Raw genomic sequence first — 24670 nt, forward strand, 5'->3', positions numbered from 1 at the left:
AGATCCCTATACTTCACTAGTTTTTCCGTGTACTTCTTCACTATGTTGGTGGACAATGGGATTGTGACATCAATCAGGAAGGTGATTTTTTCCTGCTTCTTGGTCAGAACGATGTCTGGCCTATTATGCTCCACTGTCCTGTCCGTCAGAACAGTACGATCGTAGTACAGTTTATACTGATCGTCCTCTAATACAGACTGAGGAGCATACTTAAAATACGGGACTGAAACGGAGAGAAAACCCAGGTCCAAAGCCAGTCTCTGATGAAGTATCTTCGCCACGTTGTTATGTCGGACTGTATATTCTCTTGGAGCTAAAAACTGACACCCGCTAACGACATGTTCGATGGACTCGTTGGTCGATCCACAGAGACGGCACAGGTCAATGGTTACAGCAGGATCCTTGACGACATGCTTTCTGTAGCTGAGTGTGCTGATGACCCTGTCCTGTATAGCAAATACAAGGCCCTCCGTCTCAGCAAACAACTCGGCATACTTCAGCCAGGCCACAGACGCATCTCGATCAACCGCTTCATCCATAAGCGCCGCATAGTACCTCCCATGCAACTCCCTCGAACGCCACCTATCCATCACACTAATCTCGGAGAAGGTATCCTCAAGGGGCTGAAATTTCTCATCCCCGAGGCGCAATGGGGTTAGATTACTGTCACTTTTTACTATAACCCCGTGGAGCAAGCTGGATTGGCTCTTCTCTAGGAAGTATTTCCGGAGATTCAGCAGTTGTTTTGCATGAACCTCCCGCAAATCCACAACTCCTCTTCCTCCTCTATTCCTGGACAGGTGAAACCGCTCGACAGAGCTGAGCGGGTGATGGGAGCGGTGTCGCGTGAACGATACACGAATCATTCTATTAAGCCCTTCAAGGTCTGTCCGCGTCCAATTTATCACGCCAAAGCTATAGGAAATCAACGGAACGGCAAATATGTTAATGGCCTTTACCTTATTAGAACCACTCAACTGGGAACTCATGACGGCTCTTACTCTACTCTTGAAGCCAGATGTAAGGTCCTCTTTCGCTCGACTATGGCTAATTCCAATATCCTGCAGGAAACCAAGGTACTTATATGTCTCACCACGCTGCATTGCATTCATGAGTGCAGGAGCATCCATCTGCGGCACTTCACACGCCTCAATCTGCGACCATTTTCCTCTCTTCATAGCATTGACCCTACACTTGTCAAGACCAAAACTCATGCGTATGTCGACACTGAACCTCTCGACTAATTTGACAAGTTGCCGGATCCCTTTTTCAGTGTCAGAAAAAAGCTTAATATCATCCATATACATGAGGTGGCTAAAACTGTACTGCCCAAGAGCAAAACCCTTCTTGGACTTCTGTAAGATGGCAGACAGAGGATTCAACGCTAAGCAAAACCATAGAGCGCTTAAGGAATCGCCCTGAAAAATGCCTCGGTTGATCTGTGTTACTCCGACCTTAACGGGGTTCTTATCTGGAATAGTCAACAAAAGATTTGTGCACCACTTACCCATAACGACACTTAGGCACTCAACGATAACGGGATCGACTTTGTAGAGACGTAAGACCTCTATCAACCAGGAGTGCGGAACCGAGTCAAAGGCCTTTCTGTAGTCTATATAACCAGTATATAAGCTGCCCCGACTCTTCTTTGCCGTTACAGAGATAACGCTATCAATCACTAGCTGCTCTTTGCAGCCCCTACTACCCTGACGACACCCTTTTTGCTCCTCAGCTAAGATCTGATGCCTCTCAAGATGCTTATTGATTTTGGCAGTGAGAACAGAAGTAAAAAGCTTATATATTGTGGGGAGACAGGTAATAGGTCTGTACTTGGACGGATCTGCCTTCGCAGTAGAAGATTTCGGGATCAGATAGGTCATCCCCTGGGTGAAAAAGGTCGGCATTAGACTTGCATCTCGCAAGATGGCAGAGTAAAATTCTGCAAGACGCCTGTGAACAGAAGAAAAGCGCTTGTACCAAAAGTTATGCACTCCATCAATCCCAGGCGTCCTCCAATTATGGGTTTTCCTAATTGCCTCCTGTACATCTTCTAGAGTGATTAAATTATCTACCATTGTCTGGACTCTATCAACTCGTTTTCGCTCCTCACGAATCCACCTTATTATTATTATTATTATTATTATTATTATTATTATTATTATTATTATTATTATTATTTTTTTTTTTTTTTTTTTTTTGAGGTTTTTAGGGGCATCGACTACTTTGGTCATTAGCCCCGTCCCACTTCAAAAAAAACAAAAAAAAAGGTTCAAAATTTCACATTTTATTGTTCAAAAAATGATCAAAATTTTGCTTTTTCTTATAATTTCTGATTCAATTATATCACTTTCTAGGCTTTCCTTTCGGCCAACCCTTTTTACACCGCTTTTCCATTCTGCGAACGGCCTCAACTTCCGACGACAGAGTGTCTGAGGCTTCGGACATGGCATCGTCTTCTCTTTCTGACGCCAATGACGTTCGCCGGCTTACATCAGGTGATGAAAGCTTCAATGGTGCTGTGAGCATCGTTGCAATTGAGTCTAAACTTGCAACCGATGCACTTTCGGCGGCTGATGAACTCGATTCAAAGTCTAAGGCTGTGCTTGGGCCGGCTGATACAGATGCTCTCGCCACAGTTGTTCTCTGAGCTTTTGGGGCCTCTGTAGGTACGGTTTTAATATCGTCTGTGTCTGGTGCTTTTTCGATAGTTACTTGCACCTCCATTTTGGTTGACGCAGATTTTTCCTGTACTCTTGTCACAGTATCCTTAGCTATATGACTCGTCGTCGGGGTGATCTTTAGATCTTTGTTGGATAAATCAAGATTTTTCTTCATTACGTCTATTGCTGGAGTTGTAATCGAGGATTTTGCCGGTTTTTTAAACTGCGCTGGTGCGGGTCTTCTGTCGGCGACGTCAGTCCGGGATTGAGCCTTCTCATGTTTACTTTGTTGTATCTGATGAGTCGACTCGATCTTGGAATCAATGATTCTTTCTATCACTGTCGCGAGACTTGGTGCCATCGTATTAAGCAACTGCTCCACGTTGATTTTAGGTGTGGGGGGAGCAGCAGCTGCTTCTGCGTATGAAGTCGATGGTCTAGGTGTACGTAGGTTTACAATCTTCTTCGCTTCAGGGTAGCTGACTTTTTGAAGCGTTTTAACCTCCTGAATGGCTGTTTCTGATTTGTATACTGGGCAGTTCCTGGATCGACAGTTATGGTGCCCTTTACAGTTAATGCAGACTGGAGGGTCTTTACATGGATCACCCTCATGAGTCTTCATTCCGCATATACAAATTTCCTGCGCTTCACATCTAGCGGCAGTGTGTCCGAAACGTTGACATCTAAAACATCTCATCGGCTGCGGAATAAATGCCCGTACATCAAGCCGATGGATGCCAGCTCGTACCTTTTCAGGAATACTTGGCCTATTGAATGTCAATACATGAGAGGCCGAAGGAAGAATCTCACCATTTCGTCTCATAGAAAGTCTGCGACAATGTGTCACTCCCTGACTAGACATTTCCTGCACTATTTCTTCTTCAGTACAGTTAAGAAGATCACGGCAAACAACAACTCCTCTAGATGAATTGAGTGTACTATGCGGTTGGACAGTAACCGCAAATTCACCGATCTTCTTCAACGCCTGGACTTTCTGACTTTGCATGTCGTTTATAGTTTCGACATGTAATCCGTTAAACGTCTTACGGATATCCTTGACAGGACCACCAGCACAATTTGTAATCTCTCTAGCAATTAAGAATGGACTTACCTTTTGGAAGTTACCATTCTCTTTTGTAATGACCAAAAATCTTGGTTTGGGAACATTATTACCAAACAAAGCTTTTCTCAAATCTTTACTGATTTTATCAGCATCTTTTCTAATTCTATCACTCTCCTTACTTTTTTTCCGCTTCGCTTGTGGCGAATCGGCGGTTTCAAAACGAGGGTGTTTACGTGCACCCTCTGCCACGTTAGTTTGTTCAGAAAAATTCATAAACAGTGGATCCCTTCTGTAGCAAGGCTAGCCGCCGGGGTACACCCCCACTCCAGGGCTACTAACCTTGGAGGTCCTATCCGGTACTCCGGTGGAACCGGCATATGTCCTGGCAGAGAGCGGATGCGCAGTCTCTGCACTGACTCCAGGCCCCTACACACCGAAGCTTTCAGGGCTCCCATGCTCCGAACATGGGCACCTTAACTACATGCTTGCCATCGCAGGGGGCATGTGGACAACGGAAGGGTCTCCGTTACACCTGCAATAACATTGACCCTGGCCGCCACATCGCCAGCTCTAAGAATGGTATGAATCCATTTCCAAAATCATATGTTACTCCATTTCCTGCAGGTAGCCAAAAATCCAGTCCGTTTAGTGACCTGAAGTTGGAACCAGGTCAAACTCAACAATGCATAACCGAGGAATTTACTCGGAACCCCGTTAGCCAGCTATATGTGATGTACAAAGGTACAGCTGTTGCCGCCCTGGACGTGGAACATAGATGTTGTGTTCCGGACGTGGGGATTATCTACCTCAGGGCATTATTATTATTATTATTATTATTATTATTATTATTATTATTATTATTATTATTATTATTATTATTATTATTATTATTTTTTTATTTTTTTTTTTTTATCTGAATTTTTACGGGCATCGACTGCTAAGGTCATTAGCCCTCGTCACATTCTTTAAAAGAAATTATTATCTCCATCAGGATCGTCATATGTAAGGGTGTAAAGGGCCCTTACATTTTATTTAAAAACACAAACTTCACTATAAACATTAAAACATGAAAGACAAGGACAATCACAAACACTTACGGGGTGTAAAGGGCCCCAATATTAAAATTTGAGATAGGTTCTCAAAAGACCATGAACTTAAAATTATAATTAATCTTCTCAATACCATATCTTTCCTCTTTCTTCTATATGTATATATATATATATAACTACCGCTTAGAGTATCTTTTACCACAGCTTTAAACTCCCATTTTACAGACTTTTAAGAAGTCCACTGGCGTGTAAAAATGCAACTATATTTTCTTCATTTCCATTATCCAGATCAGCACTAATATTATTTGTAAAACAGAACCTCTTTCTGAGGTCCTCATATATGGTACACTCTTCTATTAGATGCTTGATTGTCAGTGTTTTATTGCAAACACCGCACATTGGTCTCACTTCGCCGGTTAACAAATATAAATTTGTTAATCGCGTGTGACCGATTCTAAGTCTGGTCACCGCTACTTGTTCACGGCGAGTCAATTTAAAGTCGCTTTTCCATTTATAAGGAGAAGTTTTAACTGAGTTTAATTTTGTATTTATACTCCTCCATTCAGCGTTCCACTTGTTTCTTACTATATTTGTTAGACGGTTTTTAATATCTGCCACTCTTACAGGAAATGCATCCAAATCATCGCAGACTGTTGCCTTTCTGGCAGCTTCGTCTGCGATTTCATTACCTGTAATACCAGCATGCCCTGGAGTCCATACAAATACGCATCGCTGTCCTCGTTGTTTTAGAACGTATAAAATGGATAGGATGTTTGCAATTAGGACATCCTTAATGTTCTTGTTCCGAATTGCGACGAGTGCACTTAATGAATCGGAACATATTAGCACTCTCTCTTGCCAGTAGTGTTCAGTGTAGCGAAGAGCTTGCTGAATCGCAGTGAGTTCTGCCGTGTAGACACTGGCCACATCTGGCAGTCTCCAAGAGTGGGCTACTTCATTTACATATATCGAGCATCCAACACCATGTTCAGTTTTAGAACCGTCAGTATAAATTCTAATATGTTCTTCGTAACTACTGACGGTTGCTAAAAAATCTTGCTGGATGATCACTGCTGGTTTCTTTTTTATTTCTCTTTGAGAGAGATCCAAACTTGTATTTACCGCTGGCAAGAGCCATGGCGGTATTTCTCTAGTAGAAATTGCTAGTGTCTCTGGTATAGCAATTTCATATTTCCTTCTTAATTCGTGGTACCTAATTCCGGCTGGTCTGGAATAGGTAGCACGACGTTCGTATAATGCAGCCATGGGATGATTCATAAACAATTTATTATTTATATGGGCAGGGGAAGCCCATATATTTGCTGCATATCTTAACAAGAGGATCTCTCTTCTATAATGTAGTGGCATTATTCCGGCTTCAGACATCAGACTAGCCGCCGGACTTGTGCGGAAAGCACCTGTTGCGTATCTTATTCCGCTATTATGAACTACGTCTAACTTTCTTAAGTGCGACTTTCTAGCGGATGAATAAACGATACATCCGTAGTCTAGTTTAGATTGAACCAATGCTTTATACAATCTCAATAATGTCTCTTTTTCTGAGCCCCAATTTAGGTTCGATAAACATTTTATAATGTTTAGGGCTCTTTTGCATCTATCACTCAAGTCCTGTATATGTAATCCCCATGTGAGGGATTTATCCAATACTAGTCCTAAATACCTTACGCTGTCTTTATATTGTATTGGATTATCATCAATTGTCAGAGCAGGACTTTGATGAGGAATTCTCTTCCTACAAAAGTGTACACAGCACGTTTTTTCTGGTGAGAATTGGAATCCTGTATTCCTTGCAACTTCATTTAGAGCATTGATCGCTCGTTGCAATTTGTACCTCACTATAGCAGTCTTGTTGCTGGCATATATGATTGCCAGATCATCAACATAGACGCTTTTGCTGATTTCTACTGGAATGGCTAATATCAATTTATTAATGGCAATGGTAAACAAGGTACCGCTCAACGGCGAACCTTGCGGTATGCCATTTTCCATGATTCTTTCACGTGAATATTCGTTGTTGACGCGTACTTGGAAGGTACGGTCATTCATGTAGTTGCTGAGCAGTATAGGCAAATTGCCACGAATGCCCCATTCATGTAACTGGAGCATTATACCATGACGCCAGGTCATATCGAAAGCCTTCTGAAGATCAAAGAAGACTCCGACACAATGTTTCCTTGTAATAAAGCTGTTATATATAATGTCCTCTAAGCTGATCATTTGATCAGTGGTAGAATGGTATTGTCGAAAACCTGCTTGATACGGAGATATCAGGTTTTCTTTTTCCAAAACCCAGACGAGTCGATTATTAATCATTTTTTCCAATATTTTTCCCATAGCACACGTCAAAGAAATAGGACGGTAGCTATTGGGGTCTGTTAAATTTTTATTTTTCTTAGGTACTGGAACAACATAAGCTTTTTTCCACTGCTGCGGGTACGTTCCATCCCGCCATATTTTATTATAAAGTTCTAATAATCTACACTTTGCAGTGGTATTCAGCTGCCTGATCATATTGTAGTGGATTTCATCCGGACCAGCAGCTGTGTTACCTGATTTTTCCAACGCTTTCGTGAATTCTTCCATTTTAAATGGTACATTATATGAGTAATTATACTCAGTTCCAAAATTTAGTAGACCGTCGTGTTCTTCTTTTTTGGTTCGAAAACCTTCCTCGTAGTTGGCCGTTTTGCTGGCCTTTTCGAAATGATTGGATAAGAGCTCTGCAATTTCATATGGAGTATCTTTTATTTCATCTTCATCTTGAAGGCTAGTTATGGGAGCAAAATCATTACGCCCACAAATCGCCTTCACTTTCCTCCAAACATCTGCTGCAGTAGTGGTTTTGTCGATGGATGACACGTATTGCTGCCAGGATCGTTTCTTTGAATCTATCATAAGACGTTTTGCATACGCCCTGTATTTCTTAAAGGCAACAAGATTTTCTATACTAGGACGCTTCTTAAAGGCATTATACGCCCTTTTCTTTCTTTTTATAGCTTCACTTATTTCATCGTTCCACCATGGAACGGGTTTCTTTGTAAGTTTCCCAGATGTTTTGGGAATATATCTCGATGCCGACTCAATTATTGCATTTGTTATGGCGTCGACATCTTCTCCGATAACTCCAGTTGTTTTCGAGAGCATCGTTCTAGCTGTGAAGCTCGTCCAGTCTGCCTTTTCAAATAACCATCTTTTAGGGATGGGATATATTGTTCTAGTAACATCAGTTACAATTTGCACCGGGAAATGATCGCTTCCATGCAGATCGTCTATAACATGGAAGCTGTACCTCGGTGCTATCGATCCGCTTATAAGTGCAAGATCTATACAGGACGTCAATCCATCTCTGGCATTGAAAAAGGTTCCTGATCCGTCATTTAAAATAATAAGTTCAGAATTCATCAGGAACCCTTCCAGTTCTCTTCCACGGGGATCTACTCGATCCGATCCCCAGAGAGAATTATGAGCGTTAAAATCACCCACCAGTAAAACAGGTGGGGGAAGCTCGGAAATTAATCTTTCTATGTCATCCTTAATCCAATCGTAATTCGGTAAGTATATGCTGCACACAGTGATCTTAAGCGGTCGCTTCATTCTGACGGCGACCGCTTGTAGGTTGGTGTTTAGAACAACCGCTTCGGTGGTAGCTCTAGTCGATGTTAATATAGCTACTCCACCTCTAACTCTTACATTTGGCGGTTGATCTCGCCGAAATATATCGAATCCTTTTATTTTAAAATATTCATTTCGGCGGAAATGCGTTTCTTGCAGACATATACAAATCGGGTCTACGTCATGTACCAAGCGTTGGAGCTCATGGATGTTTGAAAAACATCCATTGATGTTCCATTGTACAATCGACTCGCTAATTTTTAATTTTTAATTAAATTATTGCCTGGGTTTTCCTTTCGGCCATCCCTTTTTCCTTTTCTTCTCCATCCTACGAACAGCATCGTGTTCGCGGAGAAGGTCGTCGCCTGTAAGGCTTCCGGTCTCCGTATCGGAGACCACCGAAGCCGCCGACGACGACGGGCATGGATCGGCGCCGTTTTCAGGCGCCGATTGAGAGGCGGCAACCTGGCCGCTCCCCAACACGGGGGTCGCACCGGTCACCGCCTGTGGGAGGGGGGACACTCGCCCCCCCTGTGTGATTTTTTGTGGCCTCTGAGGCTTAGAGGCCACTTCAGTTACAGGAGGCTTGGGAGCCTCCATAACAGACTCTATAGGTATCACCTTTTTCTTTTCATCGAGGATCTCGCTGAGACGGACTTGACAGTCTGGTTTGGTGTCCGTTTTCTTTTCTGGAGGAGCAACTTTCACTTTTATCGTCTTATCTTCAGCAGGCTGTACCACTATCTTTGGCTTAACAAGTTCTTTATTACCAAAAGGTTTCATCTTATTTTCGATGATCCTCTCAATCATGTTAGCCAAAGTGGGAGCAAGTTTATTTATGATTTGTGCCTCATCTACAGCAATCGGAGCAGGAGCAGGAACAGTAGCCGCAGCCTGAGCATAAGATGTTGCTGCTCTAGGCTTACGGGCGTTAACTATTTTTTTTGCATCGAAGTAGCTGACCTTTTGCAGGGTTTTTACTTCCTGCACAGCTACCTGATCTTTGTAGACAGGACAATTCCTTGATCTACAAGAATGCGCTCCTTTGCAGTTTATGCATGTAGGAGGCTCTTTACATGGCTCTCCCTCATGCACCTCTTCACCGCACACGCATATTTGCGGTCTTTCGCATCTAAGAGCGGTGTGGCCAAAGCGTTGGCACTTGAAGCACCTCATCGGCTGTGGGACAAATGCCCGCACATCCAAACGGTGAATCCCCGCTCTTATCTTTTCTGGCAAAGTAGGCCGGTTGAAAGTGAGGACATGAGAAGCTGAGGGTAAGACCTCACCGTTCCTTCTCATGTTCAATCGACGGCACTCTATTACTCCTTGTGCTGCCAGCTCCTCTACAATCTCTTGCTCCGAACAATTCAAAAGATCCCGACAGACCACAACACCCCTTGAGGTGTTGAGCGTGCCGTGGGGATCTACACGTACCGCTAGCTCTCCAATTTTCTTCAGCCCTAAAATCTTCTGAGACTGTATATCATTAACAGTCTCTACATGGAGTCCCGTAAAGGTTTTCCTGATTTCTTTAACAGGGCCTCCAGCACATTTGTTTATTTCTCGAGCGATGAGAAAAGGACTCACCCTCGAGAAATTTCCATCCTCCTTTGTAATGACCAAATATTTGGGTTTCGGTACATTACTACTTTTAAAAAAAGCCTTTTGTAAGCTTTTTCTAGCCTCAATTTCTATCTTCTTACTCTCCGTACTCTTTCGGCGTTTCGCTTCAGGCGAAACAGCCGGCTCTAAACGAGGGTGTTTACGTGCACCCTCTGCCACGTTGGTTTGTTCAGGAAAATTCATGAACAAGTAATCCCTTCTGTAGTAAGGCTAGCCGCCGGGGTACACCCCCACTCCAGGGCTACCAACCCTGGAGGTCCGTTCCGGTACTCCGGTGGAACCGGCATATGTCCTGGCAGAGAGCGGATGCGCAGTCTCTGCACTGACTCCAGGCCCCTACACACCGAAGCTTTCAGGGCTCCCATGCTCCGAACATGGGCACCTTAACTACATGCTTGCCATCCCAGGGGGCATGTGGACGACGAAAGGTCTCCGTTACACCTGCAAATAACTTTGACCGTGGCCGCCACATCGCCAGCTCTAACGGCGGTATTAATCCATTTCCGTAATCGTTAATAATGTCATATCTGCAGGTGGCCGTAAAGTCCAGTCCTGTAATTCGGCCTATAGATGTAAGTCGACCGAAAAAAGTATATCCGAGAACAACACTCGGAACCCCGTTAGCCAGCTATATGTAATGTACTTGAGTACAGCTGTTACCGCCCTGGACGTGGAACGTAGATGTTGTGTTCCGGACGTGGGGAATATCTACCTCAGGGCATTATTATTATTATTATTATTATTATTATTATTATTATTATTATTATTATTATTATTATTATTATTATTATTATTATTATTATTATTATTATTATTATTATTATTATTATTATTATTATTATTATTATTATTATTATTATTATTATTATTATTATTATTATTATTATTATTATTATTATTATTATTATTATTATTATTATTATTATTATTATTATTATTATTATTATTATTATTATTATTATTATTATTATTATTATTATTATTATTATTATTATTATTATTATTATTATTATTATTATTATTATTATTATTATTATTATTATTATTATTATTATTATTATTATTATTATTATTATTATTATTATTATTATTATTATTATTATTATTATTATTATTATTATTATTATTTTTTTTTTTTAACTGAATTTTTACGGGCATCGACTGCTAAGGTCATTAGCCCTCGTCACATTCTTTAAAAGAAAATTAATATCTCCATCAGGATCGTCATATGTAAGGGTGTAAAGGGCCCTTACATTTTATTTAAAAACACAAACTTCACAATAAACATTAAAACATGAAAGACAAGGACAATCACAAACACTTACGGGGTGTAAAGGGCCCCAATATTAAAATTTGAGATAGGTTCTCAAAAGACCATGAACTTAAAATTATAATTAATCTTCTCAATACCATATCTTTCCTCTTTCTTCTATATGTATATATATATAACTACCGCTTAGAGTATCTTTTTCCACAGCTTTAAACTTCCATTTTACAGACTTTTAAGAAGTCCACTGGCGTGTAAAAATGCAACTATATTTTCTTCATTTCCATTATCCAGATCAGCACTAATATTATTTGTAAAACAGAACCTCTTTCTGAGGTCCTCATAAATGGTACACTCTTCTATTAGATGCTTGATTGTCAGTGTTTTATTGCAAACACCGCACATTGGTCTCACTTCGCCGGTTAACAAATATAAATTTGTTAATCGCGTGTGACCGATTCTAAGTCTGGTCACCGCTACTTGTTCACGGCGAGTCAATTTAAAGTCGCTTTTCCATTTATAAGGAGAAGTTTTAACTGAGTTTAATTTTGTATTTAAACTCCTCCATTCAGCGTTCCACTTGTTTCTTACTATATTTGTTAGACGGTTTTTAATATCTGCCACTCTTACAGGAAATGCATCCAAATCATCGCAGACTGTTGCCTTTCTGGCAGCTTCGTCTGCGATTTCATTACCTGTAATACCAGCATGCCCCGGAGTCCATACAAATACGCATCGCTGTCCTCGTTGTTTTAGAACGTATAAAATGGACAGGATGTTTGCAATTAGGACATCCTTAATGTTCTTGTTCCGAATTGCGACAAGTGCACTTAATGAGTCGGAACATATTAGCACTCTCTCTTCGCAATAGTGTTCAGTGTAGCGAAGAGCTTGCTGAATTGCAGTGAGCTCTGCCGTGTAGACACTGGCCACATCTGGCAGTCTCCAAGAGTGGGCTTCTTCATTTACATATATCGAGCATCCAACACCATGTTCAGTTTTAGAACCGTCAGTATAAATTCTAATATGTTCTTCGTAACTACTGACGGTTGCTAAAAAAACTTGCTGGATGATCACTGCTGGTTTCTTTTTTATTTCTCCTTGAGAGAGATCCAAACTTGTATTTACCGCTGGCAAGAGCCATGGCGGTATTTCTCTAGTAGAAATTGCTAGTGTCTCTGGTATAGCAATTTCATATTTCCTTCTTAATTCGTGGTACCTAATTCCGGCTGGTCTGGAATAGGTAGCACGACGTTCGTATAATGCAGCCATGGGATGATTCATAAACAATTTATTATTTATATGGGCTGGGAAAGCCCATATATTTGCTGCATATCTTAACAAGAGGATCTCTCTTCTATAATGTAGTGGCATTATTCCGGCTTCAGACATCAGACTAGCCGCCGGACTTGTGCGGAAAGCACCTGTTGCGTATCTTATTCCGCTATTATGAACTACGTCTAACTTTCTTAAGTGCGACTTTCTAGCGGATGAATATACGATACATCCGTAGTCTAGTTTAGATTGAACCAATGCTTTATACAGTCTCAATAATGTCTCTTTTCCTGAGCCCCAATTTAGGTTCGATAAACATTTTATAATGTTTAGGGCTCTTTTGCATCTATCACTCAAGTCCTGTATATGTAATCCCCATGTGAGGGATTTATCCAATACTAGTCCTAAATACCTTACGCTGTCTTTATATTGTATTGGATTATCATCAATTGTCAGAGCAGGACTTTGATGAGGAATTCTCTTCCTACAAAAGTGTACACAGCACGTTTTTTCTGGTGAGAATTGGAATCCTGTATTCCTTGCAACTTCATTTAGAGCATTGATCGCTCGTTGCAATTTGTACCTCACTATAGCAGTCTTGTTGCTGGCATATACGATTGCCAGATCATCAACATAGACGCTTTTGCTGATTTCTACTGGAATGGCTAATATCAATTTATTAATGGCAATGGTAAACAAGGTACCGCTCAACGGCGAACCTTGTGGTATGCCATTTTCCAAGATTCTTTCACATGAATATTCGTTGTTGACGCGTACTTGGAAGGTACGGTCATTCATGTAGTTGCTGAGCAGTATAGTCAAATTGCCACGAATGCCCCATTCATGTAACTGGAGCATTATACCATGACGCCAGGTCATATCGAAAGCCTTCTGAAGATCGAAGAAGACTCCGACACAATGTTTCCTTGTAATAAAGCTGTTATATATAATGTCCTCTAAGCTGATCATTTGATCAGTGGTAGAATGGTATTGTCGAAAACCTGCTTGATACGGTGATATCAGGTTTTCTTTTTCCAAAACCCAGACGAGTCGATTATTAATCATTTTTTCCAATATTTTCCCCATAGCACACGTCAAAGAAATAGGACGGTAGCTATTGGGGTCTGTTAAATTTTTATTTTTCTTTGGTACTGGAACAACATGAGCTTTTTTCCACTGCTGCGGGTACGTTCCATCCCGCCATATTTTATTATAAAGTTCTAATAATCTACACTTTGCAGTGGTATTCAGCTGCCTGATCATATTATAGTGGATTTCATCCGGACCAGCAGCTGTGTTACCTGATTTTTCCAACGCCTTCGCGAATTCTTCCATTTTAAATGGTACATTATATGAGTAATTATACTCAGTTCTAAAATTTAGTAGACCTTCGTGTTCTTCTTTTTTGGTTCGAAAACCTTCCTCGTAGTTGGCCGTTTTGCTGGCCTTTTCGAAATGATTGGATAACAACTCTGCAATTTCATATGGAGTATCTTTTATTTCATCTTCATCTTCATCTTGAAGGCTAGTTATGGGAGTAAAATCATTACGCCCACAAATCGCCTTCACTTTCCTCCAAACATCTGATGCAGTAGTAGTTTTGTCAATGGATGACACGTATTGCTGCCAGGATCGTTTTTTCGAATCTATCATAACACGTTTTGCATACGCCCTGTATTTCTTAAAGGCAACAAGATTTTCTATACTAGGACGCTTCTTAAAGGCATTATACGCCCTTTTCTTTCTTTTTATAGCTTCACTTATTTCATCGTTCCACCATGGAACGGGTTTCTTTGTAAGTTTCCCAGATGTTTTGGGAATATATCTCGATGCCGACTCGATTATTGCATTTGTTATGGCGTCGACATCGTCTCCGATAACTCCGGTTGTTTCTGGGAGCATCGTTCTAGCTGTGAAGCTCGTCCAGTCTGCCTTTTCAAATAACCATCTTTTAGGGATGGGATATATTGTTCTAGTAACATCAGTTACAATTTGCACCGGGAAATGATCGCTTCCATGCAGATCGTCTATAACATGGAAGCTGTACCTCGGTGCTATCGATCCGCTTATAAGTGCAAGATCTATACAGGACGTCGATCCATCTCTGGCATTGAAAAAGGTTCCTGATCCGTCATTTAAAATAATAAGTTCAGAATTCATCAGGAACCCTTCCAGTTCTCTTCCACGGGGATCTACTCGATCCGATCCCCAGAGAGAATTATGAGCGTTAAAATCACCCACCAGTAAAACAGGTGGGGGAAGCTCGGAAATTAATCTTTCTATGTCATCCTTATTCCAATCGTAATTCGGTAAGTATATGCTGCACACAGTGATCTTAAGCGGTCGCTTCATTCTAACGGCGACCGCTTGTAGGTTGGTGTTTAGAACAACCGCTTCGGTGGTAGCTCTAGTCGATGTTAATATAGCTACTCCACCTCTAACTCTTACATTTGGCGGTTGATCTCGCCGAAATATATCGAATCCTTTTAATTTAAAATTTTCATTTCGGCGGAAATGCGTTTCTTGCAGACATATACAAATCGGGTCTACGTCATGTACCAAGCGTTGGAGCTCATGGATGTTTGAAAAACATCCATTGATGTTCCATTGTACAATCGACTCGCTAATTTTTAATTTTTAATTAAATTATTGCCTGGGTTTTCCTTTCGGCCATCCCTTTTTCCTTTTCTTCTCCATCCTGCGAACAGCATCGTGTTCGCGGAGAAGGTCGTCGCCTGTAAGGCTTCCGGTCTCCGTATCGGAGACCACCGAAGCCGCCGACGACGACGGGCATGGATCGGCGCCGGTTTCAGGCGCCGATTGAGAGGCGGCAACCTGGCCGCTCCCCAACACGGGGGTCGCACCGGTCACCGCCTGTGGGAGGGGGGCCACTCGCCCCCCCTGTGTGATTTTTTGTGGCCTCTGAGGCTTAGAGGCCACTTCAGTTACAGGAGGCTTGGGAGCCTCCATAACAGACTCTGTAGGTATCGCCTTTTTCTTTTCATCGAGGATCTCGCTGAGACGGACTTGACATTCAGGTTTGTTGTCCGTTTTCTTTTCTGGAGGAGCAACTTTCACTTTTATCGACTTATCTTCAGCAGGCTGTATCACTATCTTTGGCTTAACAAGTTCTTTATTGCCAAGAGGTTTCATCTTGTTTTCGATGATCCTCTCAATCATGTTAGCCAAAGTGGGAGCAAGTTTATTTATAATTTGTACCTCATCTACAGCAATCGGAGCAGGAGCAGGAACAGTAGCCGCAGCCTGAGCATAAGATGTTGCTGCTCTAGGCTTACGGGCGTTAACTATTTTTCTTGCATCGAAGTAGCTGACTTTTTGCAGGGTTTTTACTTCCTGCACAGCTACCTCATCTTTGTAGACAGGACAATTCCTTGATCTACAAGAATGCGCTCCTTTGCAGTTTATACATGTAGGAGGCTCTTTACATGGCTCTCCCTCATGCACCTCTTCACCGCACACGCATATTTGCGGTCTTTCGCATCTAACAGCGGTGTGGCCAAAGCGTTGGCACTTGAAGCACCTCATCGGCTGTGGGACAAATGCCCGCACATCCAAACGGTGAATCCCCGCTCTTATCTTTTCTGGCAAAGTAGGCCGGTTGAAAGTAAGGACATGAGAAGCCGAGGGTAAGACCTCACCGTTCCTTCTCATGTTCAACCGACGGCACTCTATTACTCCTTGTGCTGCCAGCTCCTCTACAATCTCTTGCTCCGAACAGTTTAAAAGATCCCGACAGACCACAACACCCCTTGAGGTGTTGAGCGTGCCGTGGGGATCAACGCGTACCGCTAGCTCTCCAATTTTCTTCAGCCCTAAAATCTTCTGAGACTGTATATCATTAACAGTCTCTACATGAAGTCCCGTAAAAGTTTTCCGTATTTCCTTTACAGGGCCTCCAGCACATTTGTTTATTTCTCGAGCGATGAGAAAAGGACTCACCCTCGAGAAATTTCCATCCTCCTTTGTAATGACCAAATATTTAGGTTTCGGTACATTACTACTTTTAAAAAAAGCCTTCTGTAAGCTTTTTCTAGCCTCAATCTCTATCTTCTTGCTCTCCGTACTCTTCCTCCGTTTTGCCTCAGGCGAAACGGCTGGTTCTAAACGAGGGTGTTTACGTGCACCCTCTGCCACGTTGGTTTGTTCAGGAAAATTCATGAACAAGTAATCCCTTCTGTAGTAAGGCTAGCCGCCGGGGTACACCCCCACTCCAGGGCTACCAACCCTGGAGGTCCGTTCCGGTACTCCGGTGGAACCGGCATATGTCCTGGCAGAGAGCGGATGCGCAGTCTCTGCACTGACTCCAGGCCCCTACACACCGAAGCTTTCAGGGCTCCCATGCTCCGAACATGGGCACCTTAACTACATGCTTGCCATCGCAGGGGGCATGTGGACGACGAAAGGTCTCCGTTACACCTGCAAATAACTTTGACCGTGGCCGCCACATCGCCAGCTCTAAAGGCGGTATAAATCCATTTCCGTAATCATTAAAAATGTCATATCTGCAGGTGGCCGTAAAGTCCAGTCCTGTAATTCGGCCTATGGATGTAAATCGACCGAAGAAAGTATATCCGAGAAACAACACTCGGAACCCCGTTAGCCAGCTATATGTAATGTACTTGAGTACAGCTGTTACCGCCCTGGACGTGGAACGTAGATGTTGTGTTCCGGACGTGGGGAATATCTACCTCAGGGCATTATTATTATTATTATTATTATTATTATTATTATTATTATTATTATTATTATTATTATTATTATTATTATTATTATTATTATTATTATTATTATTATTATTATTATTATTATTATTATTATTATTATTATTATTATTATTTTTTTTTTTTTTTTTTTTAACTGAATTTTTACGGGCATCGACTGCTAAGGTCATTAGCCCTCGTCACATTCTTTAAAAGAAATTATTATCTCCATCAGGATCGTCATATGTAAGGGTGTAAAGGGCCCTTACATTTTATTTAAAAACACAAACTTCACAATAAACATTAAAACATGAAAGACAAGGACAATCACAAACACTTACGGGGTGTAAAGGGCCCCAATATTAAAATTTGAGATAGGTTCTCAAAAGACCATGAACTTAAAATTATAATTAATCTTCTCAATACCATATCTTTCCTCTTTCTTCTATATGTATATATATATAACTACCGCTTAGAGTATCTTTTTCCACAGCTTTAAACTTCCATTTTACAGACTTTTAAGAAGTCCACTGGCGTGTAAAAATGCAACTATATTTTCTTCATTTCCATTATCCAGATCAGCACTAATATTATTTGTAAAACAGAACCTCTTTCTGAGGTCCTCATATATGGTACACTCTTCTATTAGATGCTTGATTGTCAGTGTTTTATTGCAAACACCGCACATTGGTCTCACTTCGCCGGTTAACAAGTATAAATTTGTTAATCGCGTGTGACCGATTCTAAGTCTGGTCACCGCTACCTGTTCACGGCGAGTCAATTTAAAGTCGCTTTTCCATTTATAAGGAGAAGTTTTAACTGAGTTTAATTTTGTATTTAAACTCCTCCATTCAGCGTTCCACTTGTTTCTTACTATATTTGTTAGACGGTTTTTAATATCTGCCACTCTTACAGGAAATGCATCCAAATCATCGCAGACTGTTGCCTTTCTGGCAGCTTCGTCTGCGATTTCATTACCTGTAATACCAGCATGCCCCGGAGTCCATACAAATACGCATCGCTGTCCTCGTTGTTTTAGAACGTATAAAATGGACAGGATGTTTGCAATTAGGACATCCTTAATGTTCTTGTTCCGAATTGCGACAAGTGCACTTAATGAGTCGGAACATATTAGCACTCTCTCTTCGCAATAGTGTTCAGTGTAGCGAAGAGCTTGCTGAATTGCAGTGAGCTCTGCCGTGTAGACACTGGCCACATCTGGCAGTCTCCAAGAGTGGGCTTCTTCATTTACATATATCGAGCATCCAACACCATGTTCAGTTTTAGAACCGTCAGTATAAATTCTAATATGTTCTTCGTAACTACTGACGGTTGCTAAAAAAACTTGCTGGATGATCACTGCTGGTTTCTTTTTTATTTCTCCTTGAGAGAGATCCAAACTTGTATTTACCGCTGGCAAGAGCCATGGCGGTATTTCTCTAGTAGAAATTGCTAGTGTCTCTGGTATAGCAATTTCATATTTCCTTCTTAATTCGTGGTACCTAATTCCGGCTGGTCTGGAATAGGTAGCACGACGTTCGTATAATGCAGCCATGGGATGATTCATAAACAATTTATTATTTATATGGGCTGGGAAAGCCCATATATTTGCTGCATATCTTAACAAGAGGATCTCTCTTCTATAATGTAGTGGCATTATTCCGGCTTCAGACATCAGACTAGCCGCCGGACTTGTGCGGAAAGCACCTGTTGCGTATCTTATTCCGCTATTATGAACTACGTCTAACTTTCTTAAGTGCGACTTTCTAGCGGATGAATATACGATACATCCGTAGTCTAGTTTAGATTGAACCAATGCTTTATACAGTCTCAATAATGTCTCTTTTCCTGAGCCCCAATTTAGGTTCGATAAACATTTTATAATGTTTAGGGCTCTTTTGCATCTATCACTCAAGTCCTGTATATGTAATCCCCATGTGAGGGATTTATCCAATACTAGTCCTAAATACCTTACGCTGTCTTTATATTGTATTGGATTATCATCAATTGTCAGAGCAGGACTTTGATGAGGAATTCTCTTCCTACAAAAGTGTACACAGCACGTTTTTTCTGGTGAGAATTGGAATCCTGTATTCCTTGCAACTTCATTTAGAGCATTGATCGCTCGTTGCAATTTCTACCTCACTATAGCAGTCTTGTTGCTGGCATATACGATTGCCAGATCATCAACATAGACGCTTTTGCTGATTTCTACTGGAATGGCTAATATCAATTTATTAATGGCAATGGTAAACAAGGTACCGCTCAACGGGGAACCTTGCGGTATGCCATTTTCCAAGATTCTTTCACATGAATATTCGTTGTTGACGCGTACTTGGAAGGTACGGTCATTCATGTAGTTGCTGAGCAGTATAGTCAAATTGCCACGAATGCCCCATTCATGTAACTGGAGCATTATACCATGACGCCAGGTCATATCGAAAGCCTTCTGAAGATCAAAGAAGACTCCGACACAATGTTTCCTTGTAACAAAGCTGTTATATATAATGTCCTCTAAGCTGATCATTTGATCAGTGGTAGAATGGTATTGTCGAAAACCTGCTTGATACGGTGATATCAGGTTTTCTTTTTCCAAAACCCAGACGAGTCGATTATTAATCATTTTTTCCAATATTTTCCCCATAGCACACGTCAAAGAAATAGGACGGTAGCTATTGGGGTCTGTTAAATTTTTATTTTTCTTTGGTACTGGAACAACATGAGCTTTTTTCCACTGCTGCGGGTACGTTCCATCCCGCCATATTTTATTATAAAGTTCTAATAATCTACACTTTGCAGTGGTATTCAGCTGCCTGATCATATTATAGTGGATTTCATCCGGACCAGCAGCTGTGTTACCTGATTTTTCCAACGCCTTCGCGAATTCTTCCATTTTAAATGGTACATTATATGAGTAATTATACTCAGTTCCAAAATTTAGTAGACCTTCGTGTTCTTCTTTTTTGGTTCGAAAACCTTCCTCGTAGTTGGCCGTTTTGCTGGCCTTTTCGAAATGATTGGATAACAACTCTGCAATTTCATATGGAGTATCTTTTATTTCATCTTCATCTTCATCTTGAAGGCTAGTTATGGGAGTAAAATCATTACGCCCACAAATCGCCTTCACTTTCCTCCAAACATCTGATGCAGTAGTAGTTTTGTCAATGGGTGACACGTATTGCTGCCAGGAACGTTTTTTCGAATCTATCATAACACGTTTTGCATACGCCCTGTATTTCTTAAAGGCAACAAGATTTTCTATACTAGGACGCTTCTTAAAGGCATTATACGCCCTTTTCTTTCTTTTTATAGCTTCACTTATTTCATCGTTCCACCATGGAACGGGTTTCTTTGTAAGTTTCCCAGATGTTTTGGGAATATATCTCGATGCCGACTCGATTATTGCATTTGTTATGGCGTCGACATCGTCTCCGATAACTCCGGTTGTTTCTGGGAGCATCGTTCTAGCTGTGAAGCTCGTCCAGTCTGCCTTTTCAAATAACCATCATTTAGGGATGGGATATATTGTTCTAGTAACATCAGTTACAATTTGCACCGGGAAATGATCGCTTCCATGCAGATCGTCTATAACATGGAAGGTGTACCTCGGTGCTATCGATCCGCTTATGAGTGCAAGATCTATACAGGACGTCGATCCATCTCTGGCATTGAAAAAGGTTCCTGATCCGTCATTTAAAATAATAAGTTCAGAATTCATCAGGAACCCTTCCAGTTCTCTTCCACGGGGATCTACTCGATCCGATCCCCAGAGAGAATTATGAGCGTTAAAATCACCCACCAGTAAAACAGGTGGGGGAAGCTCGGAAATTAATCTTTCTATGTCATCCTTATTCCAATCGTAATTCGGTAAGTATATGCTGCACACAGTGATCTTAAGCGGTCGCTTAATTCTAACGGCGACCGCTTGTAGGTTGGTGTTTAGAACAACCGCTTCGGTGGTAGCTCTAGTCGATGTTAATATAGCTACTCCACCTCTAACTCTTACATTTTGCGGTTGATCTCGCCGAAATATATCGAATCCTTTTAATTTAAAATTTTCATTTCGGCGGAAATGCGTTTCTTGCAGACATATACAAATCGGGTCTACGTCATGTACCAAGCGTTGGAGCTCATGGATGTTTGAAAAACATCCATTGATGTTCCATTGTACAATCGACTCGCTAATTTTTAATTTTTAATTAAATTATTGCCTGGGTTTTCCTTTCGGCCATCCCTTTTTCCTTTTCTTCTCCATCCTGCGAACAGCATCGTGTTCGCGGAGAAGGTCGTCGCCTGTAAGGCTTCCGGTCTCCGTATCGGAGACCACCGAAGCCGCCGACGACGACGGGCATGGATCGGCGCCGGTTTCAGGCGCCGATTGAGAGGCGACAATCTGCCCGCTCCCCAACACGGGGGACGCACCGGTCACCGCCTGTGGGAGGGGGGACACTCGCCCCCCCTGTGTGATTTTTTGTGGCCTCTGAGGCTTAGAGGCCACTTCAGTTACAGGAGGCTTGGGAGCCTCCATAACAGACTCTGTAGGTATCGCCTTTTTCTTTTCATCGAGGATCTCGCTGAGACGGACTTGACATTCAGGTTTGTTGTCCGTTTTCTTTTCTGGAGGAGCAACTTTCACTTTTATCGACTTATCTTCAGCAGGCTGTATCACTATCTTTGGCTTAACAAGTTCTTTATTGCCAAGAGGTTTCATCTTGTTTTCGATGATCCTCTCAATCATGTTAGCCAAAGTGGGAGCAAGTTTATTTATAATTTGTACCTCATCTACAGCAATCGGAGCAGGAGCAGGAACAGTAGCCGCAGCCTGAGCATAAGATGTTGCTGCTCTAGGCTTACGGGCGTTAACTATTTTTTTTGCATCGAAGTAGCTGACTTTTTGCAGGGTTTTTACTTCCTGCACAGCTACCTCATCTTTGTAGACAGGACAATTCCTTGATCTACAAGAATGCGCTCCTTTGCAGTTTATACATGTAGGAGGCTCTTTACATGGCTCTCCCTCATGCACCTCTTCACCGCACACGCATATTTGCGGTCTTTCGCATCTAACAGCGGTGTGGCCAAAGCGTTGGCACTTGAAGCACCTCATCGGCTGTGGGACAAATGCCCGCACATCCAAACGGTGAATCCCCGCTCTTATCTTTTCTGGCAAAGTAGGCCGGTTGAAAGTAAGGACATGAGAAGCCGAGGGTAAGACCTCACCGTTCCTTCTCATGTTCAACCGACGGCACTCTATTACTCCTTGTGCTGCCAGCTCCTCTACAATCTCTTGCTCCGAACAGTTTAAAAGATCCCGACAGACCACAACACCCCTTGAGGTGTTGAGCGTGCCGTGGGGATCAACGCGTACCGCTAGCTCTCCAATTTTCTTCAGCCCTAAAATCTTCTGAGACTGTATATCATTAACAGTCTCTACATGAAGTCCCGTAAAAGTTTTCCGTATTTCCTTTACAGGGCCTCCAGCACATTTGTTTATTTCTCGAGCGATGAGAAAAGGACTCACCCTCGAGAAATTTCCATCCTCCTTTGTAATGACCAAATATTTAGGTTTCGGTACATTACTACTTTTAAAAGAAGCCTTTTGTAAGCTTTTTCTAGCCTCAATTTCTATCTTCTTACTCTCCGTACTCTTTCGGCGTTTCGCTTCAGGCGAAACAGCCGGCTCTAAACGAGGGTGTTTACGTGCACCCTCTGCCACGTTGGTTTGTTCAGGAAAATTCATGAACAAGTAATCCCTTCTGTAGTAAGGCTAGCCGCCGGGGTACACCCCCACTCCAGGGCTACCAACCCTGGAGGTCCGTTCCGGTACTCCGGTGGAACCGGCATATGTCCTGGCAGAGAGCGGATGCGCAGTCTCTGCACTGACTCCAGGCCCCTACACACCGAAGCTTTCAGGGCTCCCATGCTCCGAACATGGGCACCTTAACTACATGCTTGCCATCGCAGGGGGCATGTGGACGACGAAAGGTCTCCGTTACACCTGCAAATAACTTTGACCGTGGCCGCCACATCGCCAGCTCTAACGGCAGTATTAATCCATTTCCGTAATCGTTAATAATGTCATATCTGCAGGTGGCCGTAAAGTCCAGTCCTGTAATTCGGCCTATAGATGTAAATCGACCGAAAATAATTCGGCCTATAGATGTAAATCGACCGAAAAAAGTATATCCGAGAAACAACACTCGGAACCCCGTTAGCCAGCTATATGTAATGTACTTGAGTACAGCTGTTGCCGCCCTGGACGTGGAACATAGATGTTGTGTTCCGGACGTGGGGATTATCTACCTCAGGGCATTATTATTATTATTATTATTATTATTATTATTATTATTATTATTATTATTATTATTATTATTATTATTATTATTATTATTATTATTATTATTATTATTATTATTATTATTATTATTATTATTATTATTATTATTATTATTATTATTATTATTATTATTATTATTATTATTATTATTATTATTATTATTATTATTATTATTATTATTATTATTATTATTATTATTATTATTATTATTATTATTATTATTATTATTATTATTATTATTATTATTATTATTATTATTATTATTATTATTATTATTATTATTATTATTATTATTATTATTATTATTATTATTATTATTATTATTATTATTATTATTATTATTATTATTATTATTATTATTATTATTATTATTATTATTATTATTATTATTATTATTATTATTATTATTATTATTATTATTATTATTATTATTATTATTATTATTATTATTATTATTATTATTATTATTATTATTATTATTATTATTATTATTATTATTATTATTATTATTATTATTATTATTATTATTATTATTATTATTATTATTATTATTATTATTATTATTATTATTATTATTATTATTATTATTATTATTATTATTATTATTATTATTATTATTATTATTATTATTATTATTATTATTATTATTATTATTATTATTATTATTATTATTATTATTATTATTATTATTATTATTATTATTATTATTATTATTATTATTATTATTATTATTATTATTATTATTATTATTATTATTATTATTATTATTATTATTATTATTATTATTATTATTATTATTATTATTATTATTATTATTATTATTATTATTATTATTATTATTATTATTATTATTATTATTATTATTATTATTATTATTATTATTATTATTATTATTATTATTATTATTATTATTATTATTATTATTATTATTATTATTATTATTATTATTATTATTATTATTATTATTATTATTATTATTATTATTATTATTATTATTATTATTATTATTATTATTAATATTATTATTATTATTATTATTATT

Source organism: Lycorma delicatula, chromosome 3, assembly GCF_047948215.1.
Source record: "Lycorma delicatula isolate Av1 chromosome 3, ASM4794821v1, whole genome shotgun sequence".
Taxonomy (NCBI): domain Eukaryota; kingdom Metazoa; phylum Arthropoda; class Insecta; order Hemiptera; family Fulgoridae; genus Lycorma; species Lycorma delicatula.